Genomic DNA, 24,657 nt, shown 5'->3' on the forward strand with positions numbered 1-24,657 from the left:
AACTTGAAGGGGAGAAGGCAAGGAACTATTCAACTTCAGAAAACAAAACGAAACAGCTTCTTCACAAAATCGACCATCCCTCAACGATTGCTTAAAAGAACAATGTGCAAACATAGCCACTAGATAGCATCTATTGTCTGTTCTGATGGAGGAATGTGGAAATGCACATTCCTTGTTTTATTGTGTATATTATTTTTTATATTTTAGTTTTATGGCACTTACATTCTGTTCTGTAACAGCAACTTCAATGGTTCCTTGGTTTTTTTATTTTTTTATTTTTTTTTATTGCTATTAAATAACACAAATGTTTACCATCAGCAACCTTTTATCGCCACGACCCCGGTTCACGGTTTCCTGTTCAGGCTCTCATTGGCTGATGAGATTAAACGCTGTGATATTTCGTTTGTTTGCTTGTTCAAGAAAGCCCGTGGTGTTCTGTGGCTGGAATGCTTGAAGGATGACTGTCTCACATTCTCAGCATCGCGTGGACGTTGCTTCAGTCTGATACGGAGGGCTTTCTGAATGGACTTGTCAGAAAATCCTGGTTTCTTTGCAATGGGTGGTCACATTTTCTGTTTAAGAGCCCACGAAGGCTGTTTCTTGACGTCCATGTTTGAACACCTTCGCTAGGATTTGCACCGGTGCTTACATTTTATGCCACTTCTGCCTTGGACAGAATGTGCACCCTCACCTCTGAAAAGCCAAGTGCTAGGGAAGGCTTTGTGAAAAGAAAGGCGAGGCTACTAAGGCGGTCAGTGTCACACAGCTAGCAGCAGAGTCTGAACTGACGGCCCAGTGCCTGGGGCCAGAGACGACTCCTTGTCCAGCAGCAGTAGTTTTGCTTGAGGAGGAAGGGTGCTCATCATCTCAATGCTCAACCGGTTAGTCGGACTGCTGACTGTGATTTTCTGTCAGGATGTCTGCACTTGGCGTGTGCTGGCTGGGTAACCCAGAAAGTCCCTCTCACTGAACACCACTGTCTGCTGAAAGGATGAAGAGAAACTGTTTATTAGAGAACTACATGGTTTTGGAAAAAGAGAAAAGAATTGAGAAAGAAGATGGAAAGACAAAGGTAAACTTTTTCAAAAGCAGAAACTAAACAAAACAGACAAACAATAACTGGAAGACCCCCAAACAATAGCAGCAAAACACAGGGAGCTGTGGCTACTGGCTGGCTTGCTGCTCTTGTTGTGGATGCCGAGGGGAGCTGAACAAGACAGGCCTCACCCTCACTACCGCCTCAGACAGCATTAGCCGTGCCTGGAGCTTTCCCTGATGATACCATGTTTCCTTAGCCTCTGGACTCTGCATTGCCCACCCCAAACTTCACATGGCATGTGTCAACCTGCCAAAGGCCTCTCGTCAGTCAGTGTGGGTGAGAATGCTCACTGTGCCTGATCAGCCCTGGTGAGACTCTGTTCCCAGCTTCCTACGGACAGAGTCACGGATCCAACTTGACATTGTAATGTGACACTATTGCAGGTAGCATATGAACAAACATGTGCCCACCCCAGATAAAGAGCCACCAGTGGACCAAAGTAGAGACAGCAGCAAAGTCCGACCCTCACAATGAGTTTTATTGGGCTGCTTACAGGGATATGAGTGAAGGGCTACTGTGTGAGAAAAATTGACTCAAAGCCCACCCCAGCATGGTCACAGCTCATGGAAGCATGAAACCTGAAGTACACTGCACATGTGCAGGAAGTTCACAGGTTAAAGAGTGTCGCCCCTGCCTAGGTCAGTTGGTCTGAGTCGCCTCAAAGCAGCTTTGCTTGTTTCTGTTTCTTCCTGGTGGTTAAACTGCTCTGAGTCTTTTCCAGGGTACGTCAGCTTGTTGAGATTCTTTTAGGAAGTTGGGCTGCTCTCCTTTTCAGGGCTTGGCTGGTACAAGTCCTTACTGCAGCTATATACTCAGGGAGGGAGCAACCTAGTGAATCTGGTCAGATTCAGGGACTTCCTGAAAACTTTCAGTTGTTTATTTTCTGAGCTTAATTCCTTCTCTGTAGGATGGAATGTCCCCTCCCTCTAGAACAGCATTCTCAACTTGTAGGCCGTGAGACCTTTAGGGTTCAAGCAATGCTTTGACAGGGCTCACATATTAGATATCTCTCGTGTCAGATATTTACATTATGATTCATAACAGTAGCACAATTAGAGTTGCGAAGTAGCAACAGAAATAGTTTTATGGTTGGGGGTCACCATGACATGAGTAAGTGTATTAAAGGGCTGTAGCATTAGGAAGGTTGGGAGCCACTGGTCTAGAACATGGGGAGTCTTAAGAACTGCCCTTCAAGATGGACGGGCATCCTGACACCTCTGTCTTCAGAACTACTCCTTGATTTGATTATTTTTTTTTCTACAAAAGGTCATTTATGGCCAGAAAACTGGTTAGTTTTTTTTAATCTAAGAGAACACAGTCAAGACAAAAATTCTCCAGGGTGAGAAATGTTCTGAGTAAGTGTGTTCCTCCTTTGTCCATGGAGGCAGCAGGCACTTATTTTTAGATCAGTGAAATATGAAGTTAGAAAATAAGAGATATGGAAGCCCAGAACATACACACCTGGAGAAGTATGAGCACGGGAACAGCAATATCAGCAGGGTGCTGAGGTGGCGGATGCCCTGGCAAGGCCCCCTTTCCTGGGCACCTGCTCTCACCACTCCCAGCTGTTGCCATTGCTCAGGCCTCTCATCCTACCTCTTGTCCTACCTTCTCCAGAGTTGCTGTGACTTGTCAGGAGCTGCTTTTCCTAGCAGTTTCTACCCCCTACTTAGGGCAGTGCATAGATACTGACACTCTGAGTCAGGAATAGAAACAAGCAGTTTCTTTACATAACGTTCCAACTGTCGTGGTGGCACAATGCTTGATCTCCTGTGCCCCACAGGCCAGGCTGAGGCTGGATCACAGGAGACCATACGCTTACTCATCTCTAATCCCTGCCCCTCCTGCTCCTTTCTCCCCACCCCAACACTCCTTCAGGAAATCACAGGTATCTGAGTTTTCATCTCAGTGTCTTCTAAAGAGGCCACTCCGAAGCAGGCAGGATGCACACTGCCCAGGGAGGGAAAAAAACTAATTCACTGGCCTCTTAGCCCGAAGGAGACTTTGCTCTCAGAATAACCTGGACTCTCCCACATCTCTCAATTGCTTTTCCAACGATTCAACCAGAAAACAGGTGTACAATGTGGGTCCATTCTGTGGTCCTACTAGCACTCTGTTCTATGAGGGGGGCTCTGCTTGGTTGTGGTGACACAGTGAGCATTCCCAGAGCCTCCCAAAACAACAGAGTGGATTTAGTAGGGCCTCCAGTTGGAGCATCGAAGAAGCAAACCAGTGTTGAAACATGTAGCTCATTAGCCACACTGCCCTATTCCAGTGTATAGCAAAACGATTCATTTGTCTTTTGCTTTCTGAATCACTGCTATAGATGCAAATGCTTCTGCATGGTGAGAGATGACATGCAATTGAAATACAAACAGTAATTATGTTTTATTTAGAAGAAATCATGAAAGGTCATGTTTTGGAAATGAAGGATGGAGTTTTTCTAAGCCAGATGTGCCAACTCCAAGCTTGAGACTCAGTTTCTACTAGCAATTGATTGGATAAGATCACCTTATCTCTTTTCACTCTTTACCTGGGTCACTTCATTGGGATCAGTCCCTTTTTATACCTGTCTCCCAAGTTGAGGAATCATTTAGTCATGCATTTTCAACAAGAATTCTATGCTACATCCTTGATAAATTAGCTTGGTGAAGTAAGGCAAAGAGCAAAATTAGTTTTCAAAAATAGTGAAAAAGTGAGTCAAATGATCCAGCAAATATCATTAATGCCACTCAAGAAGATCCAAAATTGCCCTTTAAAAGGTTGTTTCATCTATATTTACCTGTTCTGCTCAAAGGAGAATTTTCCCGTAGTAATTGATTGACACCCTTAAAGCATTATTATTGTTATTAGTTAATTAGTGTTTTAAACCCAGACATTCTGACTCTGACATTGTAAATGAAGCTCACTATTGATGGAAGAGATTGCAATAAAACCCTCTTGTTTTGAGTTAGTAGAGAATAAGCATCCGCACAACGTAAGATTTCCGGAGCTAGAGCTGTGGCTTGCTAATCAAATAGCTGTGTTCTCTCAGCAGAAACAAGGAGGGGTTGCCATGCAGAGTCCCTGATAGTCAGCCGCTGAAAGCACACAGTGAGGATGTCTCGCTTGGGCTACAGGTCTACAGCCCATGTGCGGACCCAAGCTTACAGAAACAACTTCCATAGCACAGATCACTGATAGCCAGGGCGGAGGAGGAACAAGCACACTGGAGATGAGTTACCCAGCTCAGAAGTGACTTTTACTTTCACTCACAACTCACTAGGTAGAGTTTGTCTCAAAAGGAAACTGAGCATATGAAATCAGAAGATTTAGCAATCATTATTAAACCTGGTTTCTAGTGTTCAGCCTCACCCCAACGTCTGCATCCAGGAAATATCCTATTAACTCTCTAAATCCATTCACCTACCAGGAGCTCTGCCCTTGCAAACAGGGAAAAAAGAAAAAAAAAAGCAACAAAGTAAGTAAAAATTTTATTTTATTTTATTTTATTTTATTTTATTTTATTTTATTTTATTTTATTTTATTTTATTTTATTTTATGGTATGTAAACCAAACAAAAGTAAACCATCCTCACAGTGGAAAACAAATCTTCTGGTGGCCAAACTGAACAGCCCAGGCCCCAATAATTACACCAGAGACCAGGATGGAAAGCTGACAATATCTACTTAGTAGCTAGTAGAAAACCTCGAGGTTTCTTTGTAGAGCCCACAGACTTACTAGGTGAGCTAAAGTCTTCTCTGGGGTTTCCTGTTGGGCCCAACATGCCAGTTTCACACTAGATGTCTTATCTCTTTATAACAGTCATTTAAAACACGTCACTCTTGATTAATTCTGATCAGTTTGTCCTTCCAGGCCAGGTGTACAAACTCAATGTCCTTGACTGTTGGTTGGCTCAGTTTGTTAGTTATTTTATGTATAAAATAAAATAAAATAAAATAAATGAAATGAAATATAATAACACCAAGCAGGACAAAACTGAGATGACAGAGCATGTGATGCTAAAAGAATTATCTCACATTTCTCCTCTTTCTCTGCACATAGCTGGAAGGCAAATGATCCATTGCCCTAGCACTTTCCAATAGAATTAGCATCCAAGCCATGTTTGCAGTTTTATAGTTCTTAAAGTAATGGAACAGGTAAAAATCATCTTTGTCTTTTTCTTTTGGGTTCTTTAAAACTGGGTCATTATTTTGTATCTTGCTAAGGCTAGCCCCAAACTTTTAATTCTCTTGTCATTGCCTCCTGAGTATTAAATCAAGTTAAACGATGTCTTTTAAGTAGCCTAATATCTCTAAGTTAGTATTATTTCAATACCTAACCAACATAAAATAATATTTTAGCACATTTTTTTCTTCCTTCAAAATCCAAAGTGTATTTGACACCAACAGCATGTCTCAGTGGAGAAGATGCACCAGACATCCACAATGCTAATAGCTACCAGATTATCCAGAGAAGTTCAGCACAGCAGCAGAAAAGCTAAATTAGTTAATAAGCTTATTGCTTAACCCCTTGGCCAAAGCAACACATACTCCAACTGCTGGTGTGTGCTTACAGACTTCGCTGGGTATTTAACATGATGCATTCTACACATCCAGGTCTTTAGATGCAGCATCCTTTACTCCAAAGTGGTGCCTTTCCACAAACTTCAAGTGCTTAACAGTGCAGAGAATATACAGAGAAGGAAAGACAAATACAGCTAAGGCTGGGGAATTCAAGCAACAAACCAAAACCATGTCTGCCAGGGCTGCAGGTAGTGGAAGGAAAGAGGGGTGGGAGCCTGGAGGGCGTGCTTGATGAAAGGCCGCTTGTTGGGGACACGTGGGACCAGAGCCCTTTTCTTAAAAGGTTAAACAAAAAGCAGGCCACTGTATTTCAGCAAGCTAATTACTGAGAGTGACTCTGACCTTTTCCAATTCTGCAGATTTATGATAGAACATTTTCCTTTGACATGGAGCAGGGCTCTTTGAATCCAGGTTGAGTGTAATCAGGTGTGCTTCAAGGGAAACCCTTCTTTTGCATAAAGACATGTCTGTGCTCCCAAGCACATCCAGAGGGAGTTACAGGCCAGAAGCCTGGCCGTCTGACTGCTGTCCTCTGCTCACAGGTGCCTCACCCTTCTGAGCACTTGGTTTATCAATAGACACCTCACTTTTCCAAGACCCTCATGTACCTATGGGGCTGAAGAAAGACAAAAATAAACCATATTCACAGTGAAAAACAAATCTTCTGGTGGCCAAACTAAACAGCCCGGGCCCCAATAATTACACCAGAAACCAGGATGGAAAGCTGACAATATCTACTTAGTAGCTAGTAGAAAACCCCGAGATTTCTTTGTAGAGCCCACAGACTTACTAGGTGAGCTAAAGTCTTCTCTGGGGTTTCCTGTTGGGCCCAACATGCCAGTTTCACACTAGATGTCTTATCTCTTTATAACAGTCATTTAAAACACGCCACTCTTGATTAATTCTGATCAGTTTGTCCTTCCAGGCCAGGTGTACAAACTCAATGTCCTTGACTGTTGGTTGGCTCAGTTTGTTAGTGCTAATCAAGGACCAAGTAATTTTATAAGCCCCAGGTGGATTTGCTAACTGCCCACACTTACCTTGCAAGGCTTGCCAACCCCAATAAAAGAGTGACTGTGGGATGAGGGCAGATGGTCAGTGGACTCAACTTCCAGATATTGACCTAAGCCCAGAAACGAAACCCAAAAGCTGGGTGGTGTTTTTGTATGGGTCTCGTGTGTGTGTGTGTATGTGTGTGTTTGTGTGTGTGTGTGTGTGTGTAAAAGAAAACTGTCACTACAACTTTCTCTCAAACGTACCTCTGATACAGCTGGACCCATCTTATGCCCAAAAATTACTAGGCTGCTTAGCCCTTTATTGCTACATTTTGAAATCTGCACTAAGATTAATTATTTGATATTAACCATCTTGCTTAAACATAGTGGTAAAAGTGGATAGTGTTTATTTGGAAGATTGTGTCGGGATTCCCAATATTAGGTTAACGGGGGTATCAGTGATGTGTGATTCCTTAGACTATTTTTCTGAAACTCTGGGAAAAGGCTAGAGCACTAAATACAGATGCCCCTCTTTGTTAAATACTTATTGATAAATGGGACTTAAACTTGATGGTAAAAAAGAAGGGAAAAGAATCCTTTTCCTATTTGGCTTTTAACAAATCCAAGGGTTGGGCTGGCAAGCAGAAGCTGTGCTTCTGTGCTCCCGCTTCCAGATTTGTTTGAAAAAGAAGAAAAGAATCACAAAGAAGCTCTCAATCCAAGCAAGAACTGAACAGTGATACCTCAGTTCCCTTGGGGAAAGGGTAGCCCATGTCTAGTCCTAATATGACAGCTGACAGCAAGGCCTTCAAACATGCTTTCTCCTCTACTGTCAGCTCTGGGAGGGAGCTGGAGGCCAGTAAAGCCTTGATAACATTGGGGTATTGTTCCCGTGGGTCCTAACCTCAGCTTGGCTGCATCAGTCTCTTCCCACTGAAGAAGTTGCTTTCCTTTCATCAAACACATTCCAGAAGTCAGCGCTAAAAGCTGTCGGGGGAGAGCAGATTGCTCCATTAGCGTTCACCAGTTCCTTGGCTGAACCTTCACTTTGCATTCCAGTTTTAAAGATCTGGTGAGTTGTCCAGCAGGAAACAGCTCTGAAAGGCCCTGTGTCTTCAGGAGTCTTTGCGGAGACTTCTCTTTGCAGCCGGCATATCCCAGATAGCATGAGAAGCTCATTTCCATAAGAACAATTTGGTAAATCTCTCCAAGCTGGGGGCCTGGGTTAGGAGGAAGGGAGGGCTTGCTAAAGCGTGCATTGTGACCAAGTAGTGGTGCATCTTTGGCTGTGCACAGCTGTGCTTCTGATAATTTGGGGCACAGGTGGGCTGGGGTGGGGGGAACAAGTGCCATGTTTATGAGACACACTGGATAGCTAAGAGCTGAGGACAGAAATGCTAATCATTTTATTGCCACCTATTTGATTGCTTTCTTGAAAAATCCCCCTCAAATACATTGTGCATTCCCAGTGAATGAGACTGGGTTAGGTGTAGAAATTGGAGAATATGAAGTCAGGGCAACACCTACCACATGCTGTTTTCAGGACTGAATGGAGAGGGCACAATCTACTTTATGAGGACACTTAACCCAGACTTCTTTCTTTCTTTCTTTCTTTCTTTCTTTCTTTCTTTCTTTCTTTCTTTCCTTCTTCTTCTTCTTCTTCTTCTTCTTCTTCTTAATTATTATTATTATTATTATTATTAAAGACAGGGTTTCTTTGTCTAACAAGCCCTGGCTGTCCTGGCTGTACTTTGTACACCAGGCTAGCTTCAAAGTCACAGAGATCCACCTGCCTCTGCCTCCTGAGTGCTGGGATTAAAGGTGTGTGCCACCATGCCTGACTCTCTTTCCTAATGATTGGTTGATATAGCTGTTTATTTATTTAACTTTGCATGCATTGGTGTTTTGCCTGCATGTATATCTAAGGGTGCTGGATCTCCTGGAATCATATTTATAAACAGTTGTGAGCTGCCATGTGTTAACCCAGACTTTTAAGGCACCATTTTATGTGACAAAAATGAAGATCAAGGGAAGGGTCAGATTCAAAGCACAAATAAATTCTGTCTCAACAGCTCTGAGTTTGAGTTATAGCTCATCACTACAGTCCAGGATTTCTTTACTTCTTTTTCATACAGATGATAAGTTAAATTTTAATTCAGTTTTAGTTTTCTCCAAAAAGAGTGATCTACATAAACCCTATAAGCTCAATGATAAGGTTTCAGGTTAGACAAACCTAGTTCAGATTCTTTGGCATGACAGATACATTGTTTTGGACTGTATCTATCTATCTATCTATCTATCTATCTATCTATCTATCTATCTATCTATCTATCTATCTATACATTGTTTTGGACTGTAAAACATAATAGTTAATTTCTATACATGTCATTTTCTCCTCTGTAAGATCAGAACAATAAAAACACACTGCATACTGTCACAGGAGAGCTGAATGGGCTAATGGTCAGAACAAGAATGTGTTTTGTGTCAGTGAGCCAATCCAACAACGGCACCTGTCCCTTCAATTGCTGCAAAAAATAAACCGTCTGCATTTCCAAAGAGCTCAAAACTGGACACAGAAGAGAAAGCATCAGAAAGGTCGGAGGATTTCCTGTCGTGGCTAATTTGACAGCTTGGGGAATATTTTAGGAGGCAAAGACCATAATTTAAAGTGTCTTGACATCAATAAATATTTCCTTAGCATTTAGCTATAAGAGCTCTGAATCCTCTGTGTGTTCAGAAATTTCTAATTTAAAAATAATGTGGTACTTTGGGAGTCTGTGGACAAACATGAACGTCAAAGAGACCAGAACTGACAGTCTTCCACCCTGAAGGTGGTGTACACTAACTTATTTTCTGTGTGTGTGTGTGTGTGTGTGTGTGTGTGTGTGTGTGTGAAGGAGGAGGAAGAACGGTCAATCTTTGTCACGTCACCCTTCAGTCCCATGTCTCTTTGGCTATAGTTAGAAAAGGTGGAGAAAGAATATTAGTTCTGGCTCTGGCTGGGGTTGGCATTGCCACGGCAACTTTTCAACTGCCCAGATGACAACTTGAGTGCTTTTATGGCTTTGGTGCGCGTCATCCTGGACCAAGCCTTTCCACCTTGAAATGATATATTTAAACCAAGTGCTTATCACTAAGCAATTATTACTGTAGTCATTTACAAATTCTCCCAAAGAAGTATCAGAGAAGTCCTAGACCGAGTGGACAGATTTTTTCCTGTTCGCTTCTCCTGGTGACTCACACACCAGTCTGCCTCACGTAACTACCATCCACAGTCCTGTGCCCATTCCAGGTCTAAAACGCTAAATGCAACTTGTAGCTTGTTGTCTAAGAAAAACACACTATTAAATCAATTCGCAAGTAAAATGACATTTAAAATGACAATAACTTTTCTCTTTTCTTTTCTTTCTTGGAACCAGCCTCCATCACATCACAGTCTGTTTTCCACCCTTCAGCCAGACTGTTTTCAAGAAGTGATACTGACCATGTCTCTTTCCTACTTGAAATCCTTCACTGGCACCCTCCTGCCCCCAAAATAAAGTCTGAATGGCACATGAAGCTCTTTGTCTCACACTCTCCACTCTAACTCCCTTCTTTCCTGGCACGGGATTCTTCACTGGCAAGCTTTGATGCTCCTGAGATTTCCCCTAAGCACAGAGGGCCTGTGCCTGACAGTCTATCTTTGCCTGACACCCCCCTCAATACCAATGTACCTAGTGCTTAATTCTGACACATCAATAAGACAGCTATGTATACATGACTTCCTAGGACCCATGCCTCTCCTGTGCCCTCCCAAATGTGCCCACCTCTGTGACTCTGCTTGTTAATGTGCCTCTTTCCAAACTAGTACGAGCTGTGCCCTGGGGCCGGAGAGATGCTCAGTGGTTAAGAAACAATGTACTTCTCTTGCAGAGGACCTGCGTTCAGTTTCCAGCATCCATGCCAGACAGCACATGACTGCCTCTACCTTGAGTTCCAGAGGACCAACAAGCTTCTTTTGGCCTCTGTGGGCACTTACACTCAGACCACACACACACACACACACACACACACAGAGAGAGAGAGAGAGAGAGAGAGAGAGAGAGAGAGAGAGAGAGAGAGAGAGAACTAAGGAGAAGAAATAAAATCTTTAAAAACTATTTCTTTGCTGGGTTCTACAACCATCTGATGAATGAATGAATTAATGAATGATGAATGATGGATGATGGATGGATAGATGGATAGATGGATGACCTATCTACTGGAGCAGTGGTTCTCATTGGGTGGCCGACAAACGGCTATCATTTTCACCTGGGGCTTAGTTAGAGGTTCAGACCTCTGCAGACCTACAAAGCCAGGAAACATTGGAAGAGCTACAACAGATGTGACTCAGTGACAAATCACCCTTTAGACCAAAGCCCTCTAAGCCAAAGATCCTGCGTTCAATTCCCAGTACCACAAAGAAAAAGCAAAAAGGCTATGAACATTCAACTGTAACCACAGTACTCAGGAGGCTGAGGCCGAAAGATCAACCCTGAGTTCATACATGTATGCACAGACAGACTCTGTCTCAAAAAAACCCATAAATACATAAATTTAAAAAAGTTTGGAATGAGGCCCAGCGATCTTTATTTCAGCAAACCCTTTCCACTGTTTCTGAGACTTGCTAATGCAACAGCACTCATCTTTGTGCATTACAGTCATCTATGTACTTCTGAATGTTCAATCCATCGCCAAATTCTGCCAAGGTTGCTGTCATTGTTTTCACTTTTTGTTACTTTTTTAAGTTGTGTGTGTGTGTGTGTGTGTGTGTGTGTGTGTGTGTGTCGTAAAGCTAGAGTTACTGGCAATTGTGAACCATTACACATGAGTTCTGAGAATTGAATTCAGGTCTTCTGTAAGCGTCGTGTGCGCTCTAACCTCTGAGCCATTTTTCCAGAATCCCATCATTATTCCTTTAGAAAAATGCAGATTCAGGAGGACTAGAGAGCTCATCCAGTGATTCTCATATGTAGCCAGAGTTGAGAAATGTTTTCCTAGACATGCCATGTCCTTCCCTACTCTACAACATTACTGACAATACCTATAAGATGGGCACTGGCTAAGCATCACGTGCCAGGGCCTCTGCTGGACCCAGGCTAGCAGGTGAATCCTCACGGCTCACAGCATGTTCTGTGCTGCAAGAGAGTTGGCATGCATCGAGCTGGTCAGGAGCTATGTGTGAAAAGATCTCCACGCAGCTCTGGTGCATACTGGAGTCAGAGAGGCCGAAGCCTCTCTGAATGGGACGAGCGCCGAAGAAAACAGAAGTAAAATTCTTGTTTTGGGGTGTGCAGCAGTGTGTAATGAAAGACGTTGTGACCTCAACCTTCAAGACAACCCTTCTAACAGGGACCAGGATTGTGGCTGTGAAGGCTTTGTGGGTTTCTAGCATGGAGCAGACTTCCTGAGTCTGGGCTTCTTCTGCCTTCGGGGTAGAAATGTCACTTCCGCATAAGAGTGTTTGAGAGCCCAAACGTTCCTGCATGACCCACACATTTATAATGATGCATTATGGGACTCTATAGCCAAACTGTATTTCTTGAGCACTTAACTATATCCACACCATCATACTGAGTTAACATATATTAGCTTAACTTTCTAAATAGCCCCCAAATGGTACTACTATTATTCCCATTATAGAAGAGAAAGAGGAAGAAAGCATGAAAGAGAAAAGTACTTTTTAGCAGTAAAATCAAGGAAGAAAATCTGAACTCATTTGTCCTAGTGTTTCAGATCAACTGAAACAGCAAGACCAGCAACTACGCCAAAGGTGAGTTACAAAGGCCCCCAAACAGCTGCTTTTCTGACACTAGGTTAAAAGTCCTCGAGTGTTCCTCCAGCAATTAGGAGAGCCAGAATTAAAAGGGATGGTTGCTGTGCCAACCCACAGAAGTCAAATATAACCAGCCAGGAAATTAGAGTAAACATTTAGGAATCCCTTGCAAGTGGCACAGGACTCCACCCACCCTTCTTGGCACAAGCCAGGACGTTGATTACACGGACCCCGCTGGCATTTCATGTCCTCATGCGAGTCATCCGGAGGATCCTCCTCGATGCTCAGTGTGAGCATGACCAGACTCATTGGAGTAACTTGGCACCTTACGGCGATGACTCACAGTGCAGACAAGGGCAGCAGCCCCAGCTCGCGCTCTCCGCCCTCCCTTGCTTCTTTTGTTCAATCACCTGGTATAGACGGAGGGAGAAAAGCTATTTGGCAAATGGACAGGGATAACAGGGCTAAAGGTCATTTTCTCAGGACTAGGACTTCCAAAAGCCCCAAGGAACCAATTGGCCTGCTACATTTAATTGCAATTAATTCATACACTTTGGGAAATGCATCTAGTCTAAACGGTTTTTGCCGTGTGTTCTAAGGATGGGGGAGGGGAAGGAGAAGATACCCAGGTGCTTGTATTTGGAGGAGAATGTATGCCCCACATTTGCCAGACAATCAATCTAACTCATCTCTCCCAGCATTCCATCTTACTGACTGTCACCCCCCGCCCCACTAATACAATGAGATTTTCACACGTTAACCCAATTTGTAGCAGGGGAGTTTCCAGGGAACACTCCCTGAGCACCGGTCAGGAGTAGAAGCCACAAACACGCACACGCTTTTGCTTCTCACTGGATCAGAAACGCTCTGGTTGCCAGGCAACTGCTGACAAAAGAGCTACTGGGCTGTGGTCGGAGTCTGCTGGTGTGTACGGATGGAGCAATTCAGACATTTTGCCTCAGAGCCTGCAACCCTGGGAATAGAGTCTCCATTAAGAACTTCATATTATAGGTGTCTCTAATTCACCTCACGACTTTCTTTGGAATCATCCAGAGGGATGATCATGAACCCATAATCACAATTGCTGAGGGAAGCCTAGAAGACAGTCCTTTCTTTTATAGGCAAAGAAATTGGGGTATAAAGACCTTGGCAATTTGCCAATATTATGCAACAAGTGGTTGAGTCGCAGGAACTTTTGGGCTTTCTGCCCCTGCTAAGGCTAGTTCCATTACTGGGTTAGACTGTGAACCCACAGGGTTGTCCCTTAAATATGCAGCTTTCTTTTTCATTCTTTCCTATGTTTTTAGTTGAAATCTTAGTTTGTTTTCTATTTCTATGACAAAAACAAACAACATGACCAAAAGCAACTTGGGAACAAAAACCTTTATTTCAGTGTATTTTTAGTCTTGGTCACAACCTATCATTGAAAACAGTCAGGCCAGGAACGTGGAGACAGTTACTGAAGCAGATATCACAGAGGAAGCCTCTTACTGGTTTGCTCGAGTTTTGCTCGCTCACTGTTTTCTTATGCCACACAGGACCAACTGCCCGGGAGTGGCACCACTCTCAATGTGCTCAGCCCTCTCGTATTGAACATTAATCGAGGAAATGCACTCTAGACGTGCCTACAGGCAAACTCACCGAGGCATCTTCTCAACTGAGGTCCCTCTTTCCAGGGAACTCTAGCTTCTGTCGAGCTGAGGCAAATATCAGCCAGCACAGGGCCCAAGAACCAGTCTCTCAAGTTGCTTCCTGGGTATCTTGATGTGTGTTCCATCATGGCTGCACAAAACACATATCACAATCAGATTTTTCCATAGTATATGAACAAAAGCCATGAGACAGCCCTAAGCAGGTAATGGAGATTTTGTGTTATCAGGGCTTCTTGACTGAATCTCCAAGAAAAGCTTCTTAAACATTGACTTTTGTGAAAGCATTTTTAAAAAAATCAGAATGTTCATGTGACCAAAAAGCAAAGGCCACTTTCTGCTCAGTAAGCTCAGAGAAATTTAAAAGACATTGGACCTAAGCCCATACTCAACAAGAAACCTGCTTACTTGTGAAGTAAAATGCATGTTTTTTTTTAAACGTTGGGTTACTACCAAGACCATCTTAGATACTATGATACAAACATGAACCTGGTGATGGAAAACATCTCTCACAGCTCTGGTAAACAACTATTCACAAACCATGGGAACTTCTGTCTTACCCACCTATCCTTCCTTTTCTCCTCTTTCTAGGCCTCACAGAACCATCAGAATGGTAAGATGGTCAAAATGATCTTATTAGTCATTGAGATGTCATAGCTCTCCTTTTAGCTTGACCTCTGGTCTTTAAGTAGGAGTAGAATAGGTGGAAACCACCATCATTATTAAAAGAGGACACTTCCAGACAACTTTTTAAGTATGGGCCCAGAACTTTTTTTTTTTTTTAACAAAGTAAGAAAGATTTTTACTAATTTACTGATTAATTTGTTTTAAATTACTTTAGCAGAAGTGGACTCTTCATGACAAAGACACAGTGTTTTAAATCAACTCACTAGTGTTGCTATGATATACTGCCTGGAGAGAAAAGGTGAGGCACATAAAGTTGTTTGTGATGCTCTAGACCCTCATTTCTGCCCAGAGACTCTCCAATCCATCTCCTGGGCCTCAAAGAGCTTTTTCAAGGAACGTCCAAACACTCATTAAAACAGTTAGGTGTTAAGGACTGACAACAGCTCAACAGGCAAAAACACCTAGACTAGCCTGAGTTAGAGTTCTAAGAGTGACAGGACTAAACAGAGGTGAGGGGAAGGGTGGGGAACAAGAGTGTGGAGCGAGTGCCAACGGAAACTTAGGAGGCAGCAAAAAGCCATATGGAAACCCACTACATACAATCAACATATATTTATAATGTTCTCAAAGAATAAGTGAATAAAAATGAATAACTAAATAGTGGTAGTTTAGCCTGGAGTATAGTCATATACCACACACACACACACACACACACACACACACACTATTCGGTTGGTAGCATTATGCTACTTTTGCATATCTCATCATTAATCTGCTAAGAAGACAATGCCATCTTTTCCCCCATATAAAAATACCATGGTAAGAAAATCAGGAGGTTTAACAATAACATAATATGATTCTCTAAATTCTGTGTTCAAAATCAAATTTTGCCAGTTATCAAAATATCTGGTATTAATCCTGTGTGTGTGTGTGTGTGTTTTATCCCAGCTACTAACACCAGTCCATACTCAGCTCACTTTATTGTTATTGTTTCTCATATCCCTTTAATCTTAAATATGTTTTTATTTTGACTTTGTCTTTCATAGCGCTGCCATTTTTTAAGAATGGAGGTTAGTTTTAGTAGAATGTCTCCCCACTGGGGTTGGAGATGACTATTATCTCAGACATGTATGTGCTGAATGGAATCTCAGGGCCTCGATGTATATCAGATATAAGCTATAAATATGGATATGCTATTCATGAATATACTATTAGCAAAGTGCATGGCTTACATGGGCAGAAATATGTTAGTAAAATACTGTGTCAATAAAAAGAAGAATAAAAAAAACTCCCCTTTTTAGAAACAACGCAGTTAGACAATCTTTTCTTTATATTTCTTCCTCAACAAGTTGAGGAAGACCAGAACTTAGTTACCTCCTTATTAAAGAGAATGTGACTGGTATTTATGCAAATAACCAAGAAGTAACGCTTTTCTTCTACACACTCTGAGGTCAAGTATTCCTGACGGGGTTTTACAACCTAGTGGAGAGATCTGCGGAACCACGAAACACTGAAAACAGCTTACCTTAGTGGCATAAGAACTGGAGACAGGAGCCAAGAAGCCAGGCTCCTAGTCGCTGTCGCTGTCTGAAATTATCTATGGCGAGATGCCAAACTCTCGGGAGCACAGTTTCGTTATCTATAAAATTAGGGGTTTGTGCTACAGGCTCCCCGATGCCTCTTCCAGCTCAGTGACTCTATGAAAGGCTCAGATCTACAGCATTTGGAATCTGATCCAATGCCAGACTGGGCAGAAGTTCAGAGAGGGGTCTGTCATAGACATTGCTATCATGGGAGGTTTCATGGAAAAGTTCAAATAGGAGGGAGATTCGTGAAGAAGAGGAAGGAATTTGGGAGATGGGAGGAGAAAGGGGGTCTGGGAAAATGGAGAGCAGCGTGCATAAACAGCAGGGCCCCGAATGCCAACAGCCTTCCTGCGACAGTCAGCCATGTCGTCAGCCTAAAATGCTATCTAGCTGCCATGGAAATGCAAGGTGATAAATATGCACTTGGACAAAACAGTGAGTTCAGTTTAGCTGTTAGTCTGCAGTGGCCCCATAAAAAGTATTTTTACACCATGTTGCATTCGTGTGTGTGGAGGGACTACATACCCACCCCATTTTGTTAACTATTTTTCCTTTTAAAAACATTTTACTTATTATTTAGGGTAGGTTTCTCTGTGTGTATATATGTACATGCGGAGGCCAACACACAGGCTCTGGGATCAAACTCAGGCCACCAGGCTTCGCAGCAAGCCCCTGTACCCACTGCATCATCCTGAGAGAAGTTTTCCGTTACCTTTTCACAGATGGGGCCTAGAGCGCGATGCAGACAACTCTGGTTCCTGGGTTGCCTGCCCCCGAGGCTGACGGTCGGCTTGAACAGTAAGGTGGTGTCCTCACTGAAAACTGATGATAAGCCTCTGAAGGCCAACTGATCTGCAATAGTTCCAGAGAAACTGTTAGCCTCTAACTTTACATATTGAAGAAGTCAGTCCCCCAAAGGCCTCATTGGCTTGCCTGGTGGAACTGGCATTTGTATCTAGAAGGTACACTTCTGCTGTCTGTGTTCTCCACATTGAATTATATAAGCGTTTTTGTTCAAGCGCTGCTTTCCTTCGCAAAGACTATGGGTGGGCTTGAAATCTGGGGTGAAATCTGAAGAGGCCTCCCACAAAAGATCTGGGCTTCATCCGGTGTCACCTTGAGGCGGATACTTGGAAAAAGTAAGTTACAAAGTGATCATGGCTGCGTTCAAGTGTCACAGGAAAACAACACTGAAATCATTTAAAATTACGATAAAAAAGATTTAAAATTAAGACTGCTGGTAAGTTAAAGGGCTTTCACACATCTTTGGGATTTTGTTTGATGTTAGTACCTGAAAGGTTGTTTTAGTGTGTTTTGGAAGTAAGAAAGAGAGAGACAGAGACAGAGACAAGACAGAGAGACAGAGAGACTATGAACCAAGTTTACACACGGGTAGTAGAAAAGATAAAGGGTAAAATTACTCAAAGGGTGAGAGGACAAACTGCACATACTTCCTGAGCTTGTTTCTGAGATAGGTGTTGTTTAGTGGTGGCAGTGGTTATGGACAAGTGTGTGTAGGGAGAATGGCTATGTGTGTTGTCAATTAAAGGATCGGGGTTGTTTTTAAATGTTTCGCATCCTTCCTGCTTTTCAAACAGCAGCTGGAGAGTTAGTGGAAGGCTGCAAACATACATGATGTGCGAGCTCAGTTGTCAGGCGTTGCTGCTGGTCCCCAGGAGAATTTTTACCTAGTAACACATTCTTTCAGGTTTTTCCCTTCTTCCCCTTTCCTCCCTTCCTTTTTTTCCTTCTTCCATCTTGAGCTGGCTAGGTTTATATCAACTGCAAGCTAGAGCTTTATGAGAGGGGGAAACCTCAATTGAGAAAAAGCCTCCATAGGATCTAACTGCCAGGCAGTTTTCCTTGATTAGTGATTGATGTGGGAGCGCCCAGCCCATTGTGGTTGGTGCCATTCTTGGGCCAGTGGTCCTGGGTTCTATAAAAAAGCACGGTGGGCAAGCCAGGAGGGGAGGGAGAGGAAGCAGGCCAGTAAACAGCACCCCTCCATGACCTCCATCAGCTTCTGCCTCCAGGTTCCTGCCCTGATTGAGTTCCTCTCCTCACTTCCTTAGATGATGAACAGCTATATTGAACTGAAAGACAAATAAACTCTTTCCTTCCCAATTTGCTTTTTGGTCACGGTATTTCCTCACAGCAATACTAAACAACTAAACTAAACTAAAAACTTCCCTCCTATTCTTCTGCCTCCTGCCTCTATCCTTTTCTCTTCCATCCCTAGGCCTCTTCTTCCCTCCCACTCTCTCCCTCTGTCCTTCACCCCCTCCCCCACCCCCATCCCCCTTTTCCTTCACGTTGCTTTATCTAACTTAATAAATGTTATTCACTGGAAATAAAAATACACCAACACACAAAGTAAGAAGCCCATTCAGTTTTAAGGAGCATCAAGCCAAGTCCTATAAAAATAATACAATTGAAAACTTTATTTTTGGAGGGGACTTAATGTATCTTCCCTATATACTAATCCACTATATTACCCTACTATAATTAGAATGTATAGCAGTCTCATATTTATCTATTTCATAAAGCCAAAACTTAAAGATGCGCATTGCTTTTCATAAAAATTTCTATTTGCTAAAGACTAATAAGATTCATTAAATATATATTTCAAATTAAATTTATACAGTGTTATTTCCGCTTGGTTTTTATGGCAAAAATCTGTTCAGTTCCATAGTTCCCATAACAACTTACCGCAAATGTAGTAGCGTTATATGACACAGATTTACGATTAGTCTGCTGAACAGAAGCCGTGGATCAGCTTCCCAGGACTAAGGGGAGCATGTGGGCAGCGGCAGTTCCTCTCTGAGCTTTGAGGGAGACTGTTTCCTCCCTTCTCCTAACAAAGCACAGCACACATCCCATTTTGTCCTCATGTAAGAGATTTCCACCTGCTTACAAATGAAGGCACAGGGGCACAGAATGGCAGAAATTGCAACAAACTGCCATAACAAGGTACTTTCAAATCATTGTTAATCTACTGATAGTTACATGTTAAAACACTGAATAGTTTGGCTAGTTACATACACGTGCGCGCACACACGCGCACACACACAACTGAGAGATGCATTACTGGGTAGTTCCGTTGTTGTTTAAATATCATGACATGTACTTAAACACAGTCTAGTTGGTATAGCCTATAATACTCCTACGCTAAATGGCATTGTCTATTGTTCCTAAGCTATAAAGCTGTATAGTGTGTTGCTGTATCACTTACTGTAGGGAATACCATGATAACTGTGTGTGTCAGAAATATACATGAAATAAAATACTAAGCCTTAGGAGGTCTTTGGCCCTACTATATTTGAGGCCCCTGTAGTGTATATAAACCATTGCTGAGCAGAGCACTGACAGAGAACCGTTGCCTTGTATACGCTTTGGGACTTTGAGGTTATATCCCTCAAGCACTCTGCAATAAACTTCTAGATCATCTCTTAGCTGCTGTGTTTTTGGCATTTCTTTCAACCCCACACTTCTCCTGTCACTCACTGGCTACACACTACAACCCTTTGCTGACTCATTCTGGATGCTTAAGACTGATAAGAAGACTTGACTCCTATTGTCAAGCAAGTAACAAACAAGGCACAAAGCTAATGCACAAACGGACAGTGCTACAGGGTCAACAAAAGCATGCATAACATTTTCCAGAATGAGTGCTGGCAGGGGCCTCTGCAAGGATGTGCAGCACACTCTCAGACTTGGAGAAGACAGCAGAGGGCAGATTATAAAAGTTCTTTATCTGAGTGAGCAAATCTGAACTTGACCTGACGGGCAATTAGGCACCATGAAAGGTTTGTAAGCTTGAATGTGACTCCACCTATCCCAGTATAACCCATACCTGGAGAGCTTCAGACACCCCAGAAAATTTTCTCCATGTTCTCTTGCATTCTCACCCCTTCAAAATCCTGCCAACATAGTTACAGAAAGGGGTCTAACACCAGGATCCCAGCATTCCTTAGTTCACACCAGTCAGAAACAGCCCGGAAATGCAAGTCCTCTTATCAAGGCTCCTGTTTCCTTCACCTGGGTGTGGGGGAGTTGTTTCTGCTTCTTGCTGTTTAAGACGAGCTGGGTCCTGGGGGCCAGTCCTCCATTTGCTTTCAAGAAGAGGAGTTTGCTTTGAGCCCTTACATAAAATGGTTTTTCTAAATGGACACATTTGCAACACAAAAGTCTTGCTGACCCAGTCAGCAGTCAGTGAAGTGCCCACTAAGGGTGTGGCTTTTAGCTCATTCCACCACTAACTCTTAAGTGTGTGTCTTTTGTCAAGGGGTGGAAAGCTACATGTAGATATACACCGAGGCCATGCCTGAAATTATTGAACATCAGACTTGGTGGTGCTGGTCCTTAGGAAAATGTTCCCAGAGTCACTGTGCCACAGATTACTTTTACAGCCACAGCCAAGCCACCTCCATCTCTTGCTGTAACCAAGTTGCCTTCAAACGCCTTTTCACAACAGAAGCCAGTCATCCTGTTACAACTCCTGGGCCCCAGGTCCATGGTAAAAAGGAGACTGGTGTTAACCACATGCCCAGGCATGAAGGATCATGTGACTTGGGTACTTTGGAATATGGATGGCAGTTATTTTTATCTGTAATCCAAAGTTAAAGAAAACTGGATAAGCATACTTGAGCAGAAAAGACCTGCTTTTGGCACTACCAAGCGTGTCTTCCTTTCCTCCTTTCACAACCACCTGAACTGCAAAAAAAGAACACTAGCTTTGCAGGGAGAGCTGCTGATCCCGTTTCCTCCAAGAGGAAAAAGTGCCACTGGGAAACAAAATTGAATACTGCCATCTGCTGGAAGAAAATGGCACACTGGGGGAGATGCTCTTTTGGTGGGCCAAGGAGAGATGAAATTGGAAGAAACAAGTCATGAGGTCTGCTGAGATGATAAGAAAAAAAAATCCCTAGTGAAGCTCGGGGTGGTGTAGCAGAAGCAAACGGCGTTATGGGTAAATGTAAATATGCCTTAGGTGTCTCTGTTTCTAATTGCCTTTCAAGGCAAGAAGCAGAAGTCCAAGAAATGTCAGATAGGTGCTTGCTGTTACTCTGCAGTTGTGTAACACCAGCTGAAGAAGTCAGCCAATTCTTATTGAATTGTTTTATGCATAAGGGAACACATGACCAAATGCAGAGACCTCTGAATCCATATTGCTCAGTTACTTGGGAATCTATGCATCAAGTGATCTGTAGGATGTATGGATTGACTCATATTCCAATTTACTTTAGAAATATTGAAGGGATAAATGAGAAGGTGGGTTCTTCAACCAGAATTACAAATAGATGAGACATGCAGAAAAAATGGCACACAGAAAGAAGGAGTCATGAGGAGAACAAGGCAAACCATGAGGAACAGGGCATACAAACCTGTCTTCAACAGTGAAAGACCTGTCCATCTCCGTAGACTTTTGTTCTTTGACAAGGACTAGTAGCTTGGATTAACCCCCAAATAGCTGCACTATAACCAAATGAAGGAAACCAGAAACCGCCATTGAATGAATATTTGAAATATGGTAGCTCCCGAGCTCTCTTCCTCCAGCACGGTACTGATGCAGCTGGAGCCCCCATCTCCGTGCTGTGGCCTGGACCATCACACCGCCCTCTTAACCAGCCTTCCTGTGCTTAATTGGGGTTATCTCTAGCAATCAGTGAGAACTGATTACCTGATACCATAGTGGCTCCAGGCTCCTTCTGTCTCCTTCAGCAGGGTGAGAAAGCTGTGGAGCATAAGCATTCTGGCCCCCGCTCTGGTACCACCTCGGATAAACATCCTGTCATATATTCTGGTACCGCCCAACTCCTGTTGTTTGCTCCTGTCTTGGCATATTAACCTTCCACTTCTTAGATTTCTAACTAGACCAGCACTCACAGTAGAGTTGGCTATTCACTGGCTATTTCCATCTGCATGGTTCTTCAGCTAGATGGTCACATGGACATGCACGTCACCTCCAGTCCTCACTGAAATTTCAGCTTCTTGTTACGTCTACCCACATTTACGCCTACATACTCTGTCATGCTTCTACATTGTTATGGCCCTTGTCCATTTAAACATAGTCTACAATTACTATTTATCCTCAAGGGAGTCTGTTCCACACTGTGGAGCTAAATGAGTTGAGCTGCATGGAGGCCTGTGAGATAACGAGTGGGCTTCTCACTCTCGGAGAATGTGGCAGACATTTAGTTCATGGGTCCTCTCTTCCGTAAGATCCTGTTTGTTGATTGTAGGATGACTGGGTGGGAGAGGTAAAGGACCTGGGATTCCAGCTTGGCTCCAAATGTGGAAGGCATAGAAGTTTTTATAAAGTTGATAACAATGGCACATATCTGTGATGGGCAGTGTGGATTCTGACCCCTCTGCACAGTGGTCAATGATCCCCTCAAGGAGATTAGATACCCACTGCCACAAACTTCTATAATCTCATTGTACTGAAAAATATCAAAAGATCCTTCAGTGGCTGCTTTGAAACACATCATAATTTATAATTAATTCTAATCACCCTCCTTTACCGTAGAGCTTAATCTGATCCAGCACAGATATCTTTGGTAGGAAGAAGGAAGACACTAGGAACCAGGAAACCCTTTAATTAGTTGGTGTGATGGCCTCTGCCATTGGTCCACTCTTCAGACTTGATTCTGTCCTTTCTCCAAAAAAGACTCTTAAGAGCAATGTACTTGATCTTTTCCAGAGTCCCATGATCCATTGAGACTTCACCTCTAACATCTCTGAAGTCAGGATCCCATGCCCAAATGTTCTGGGCACACACTTGGACAGACAAGAATCTTTTCCCCAGTTCTTGTTTCCTTTAAGGGTAACTGGAGTGTGTATGTCCAGGCCCACGTGATTGTTTGGGAGGTGTCTTGAGAGGACAGTCAGAGTTAGACAGACAAAGGCCAGGGAGAGAGACTACCTAAACAAAGCTTGCATGTAGAACAAGAACAGGACAAAAAGGTTGGGGAGTCCCATCTCATTCATACCCTGCCCCAAAGTGTGAGGGGCAGACCTGTCACAGTCCCCTTAAGGGAGCTAAACAGAGGTAGTGACCAATGATTATAGTGAAAGGATATTGCAGAAAGAAAATCTTACAGCTTGGCACATGCTGGGTGCCCTACCCCATGTGGTGTCTTGGCTGCTCTTCAGGTCCAGTAATTACAGGTCTGGCCAAGGGATGGGTTGGGGTGGAACTGAGGTAAAGTGGGTGAGGCCCTTTGGGGAAAGGTGGTTAGGTGTCCGAGGCTGCAAAACCCAGGCACTGGCCAAACACAAGGAACAATGTTTGGCAGAGACCAAGGGGCGGTGTCTTTCCTGGCTGCCAGGCCTGGCCAGGTGTTAGGTCTGCTGTGGACATGTGGGCATTGGTCCCCAGACTTTCCCCATGATGAGCCATTCTCTGGCTCTCGTCAAGCAAGGCTGAGGTAAGAACACATCTGGGGATGCAGCTGGCCCTTAGGGAGATGACCTCATCTCAGCCTCCTCTTACACAGATTCAAAGTGGCTTTGGGAATCTAAGTCTTTAGCTCAGTAGCTATTTTAAAAACACAAATGATGCTCAGATGCAAGCATGGAGGGCTGCAACCCACACCACCACAGGCTAAGCCTGCCCGATGGGGAACTGATGCTTTGCTTTAAGAGAACACAGCCTTGAGGCCTCTTTGAAGGCAGAAACACCAAAATGCTCTCCTGGCCTTTTTCACCTGGCAGTTCACACCTATATGGGTGCTTCTGTACTGTTTCCAGACTTGGAAGTATAGTACCCCAGTGAGCCACTAGGTTGCTTGTAAAAGCCATCCTGAGGTGGGAGGAGATGGAGTGCGAGTTGAGGTATCCTTGTGGGTTCCAGTTAGGCTAGTAGGTTCAATTAGACAGTTCTTTTTTAAGCCACCACCACACCTGCTTGTGTGAAGATACTGTACAAGGACAGATTTTCTATAAAGTGACAACACTGATGAGTCTCTTTGGAGAAGATTATTTGTAGATTTGGAATAACACCACGTGTTTATTGAAGCATCCTGTTGTCCTCATTCCACACCTAACCAAGGTTTCAAAAGTGGAAGTGTTGACCCTACACGTTAAGGCAGAGTATCTGGTGAAAAAGGAGCCACTAAACTATGCAGCCCTGATGTGGGAGAGTCTGACTTTAGGGGAGAGAAGAAAGGATGGCAAACCTCTCAGAAGGATGAGTAGTCACAAGAACTTTGGCTACTGTTTGGGGTAAGGAAGTTTCTAGGTGAACAGCAAGAATGCTCTATTTGGGTTCACCAGATCTTCACTCTAAGTAAAAGAAGGAACAAAACTATGCAGCTTCTAGACAGGCAACATAGGAATAA

The sequence above is a fragment of the Meriones unguiculatus genome, chromosome 18, assembly GCF_030254825.1.
Source record: "Meriones unguiculatus strain TT.TT164.6M chromosome 18, Bangor_MerUng_6.1, whole genome shotgun sequence".
In the NCBI taxonomy this organism is placed as follows: domain Eukaryota; kingdom Metazoa; phylum Chordata; class Mammalia; order Rodentia; family Muridae; genus Meriones; species Meriones unguiculatus.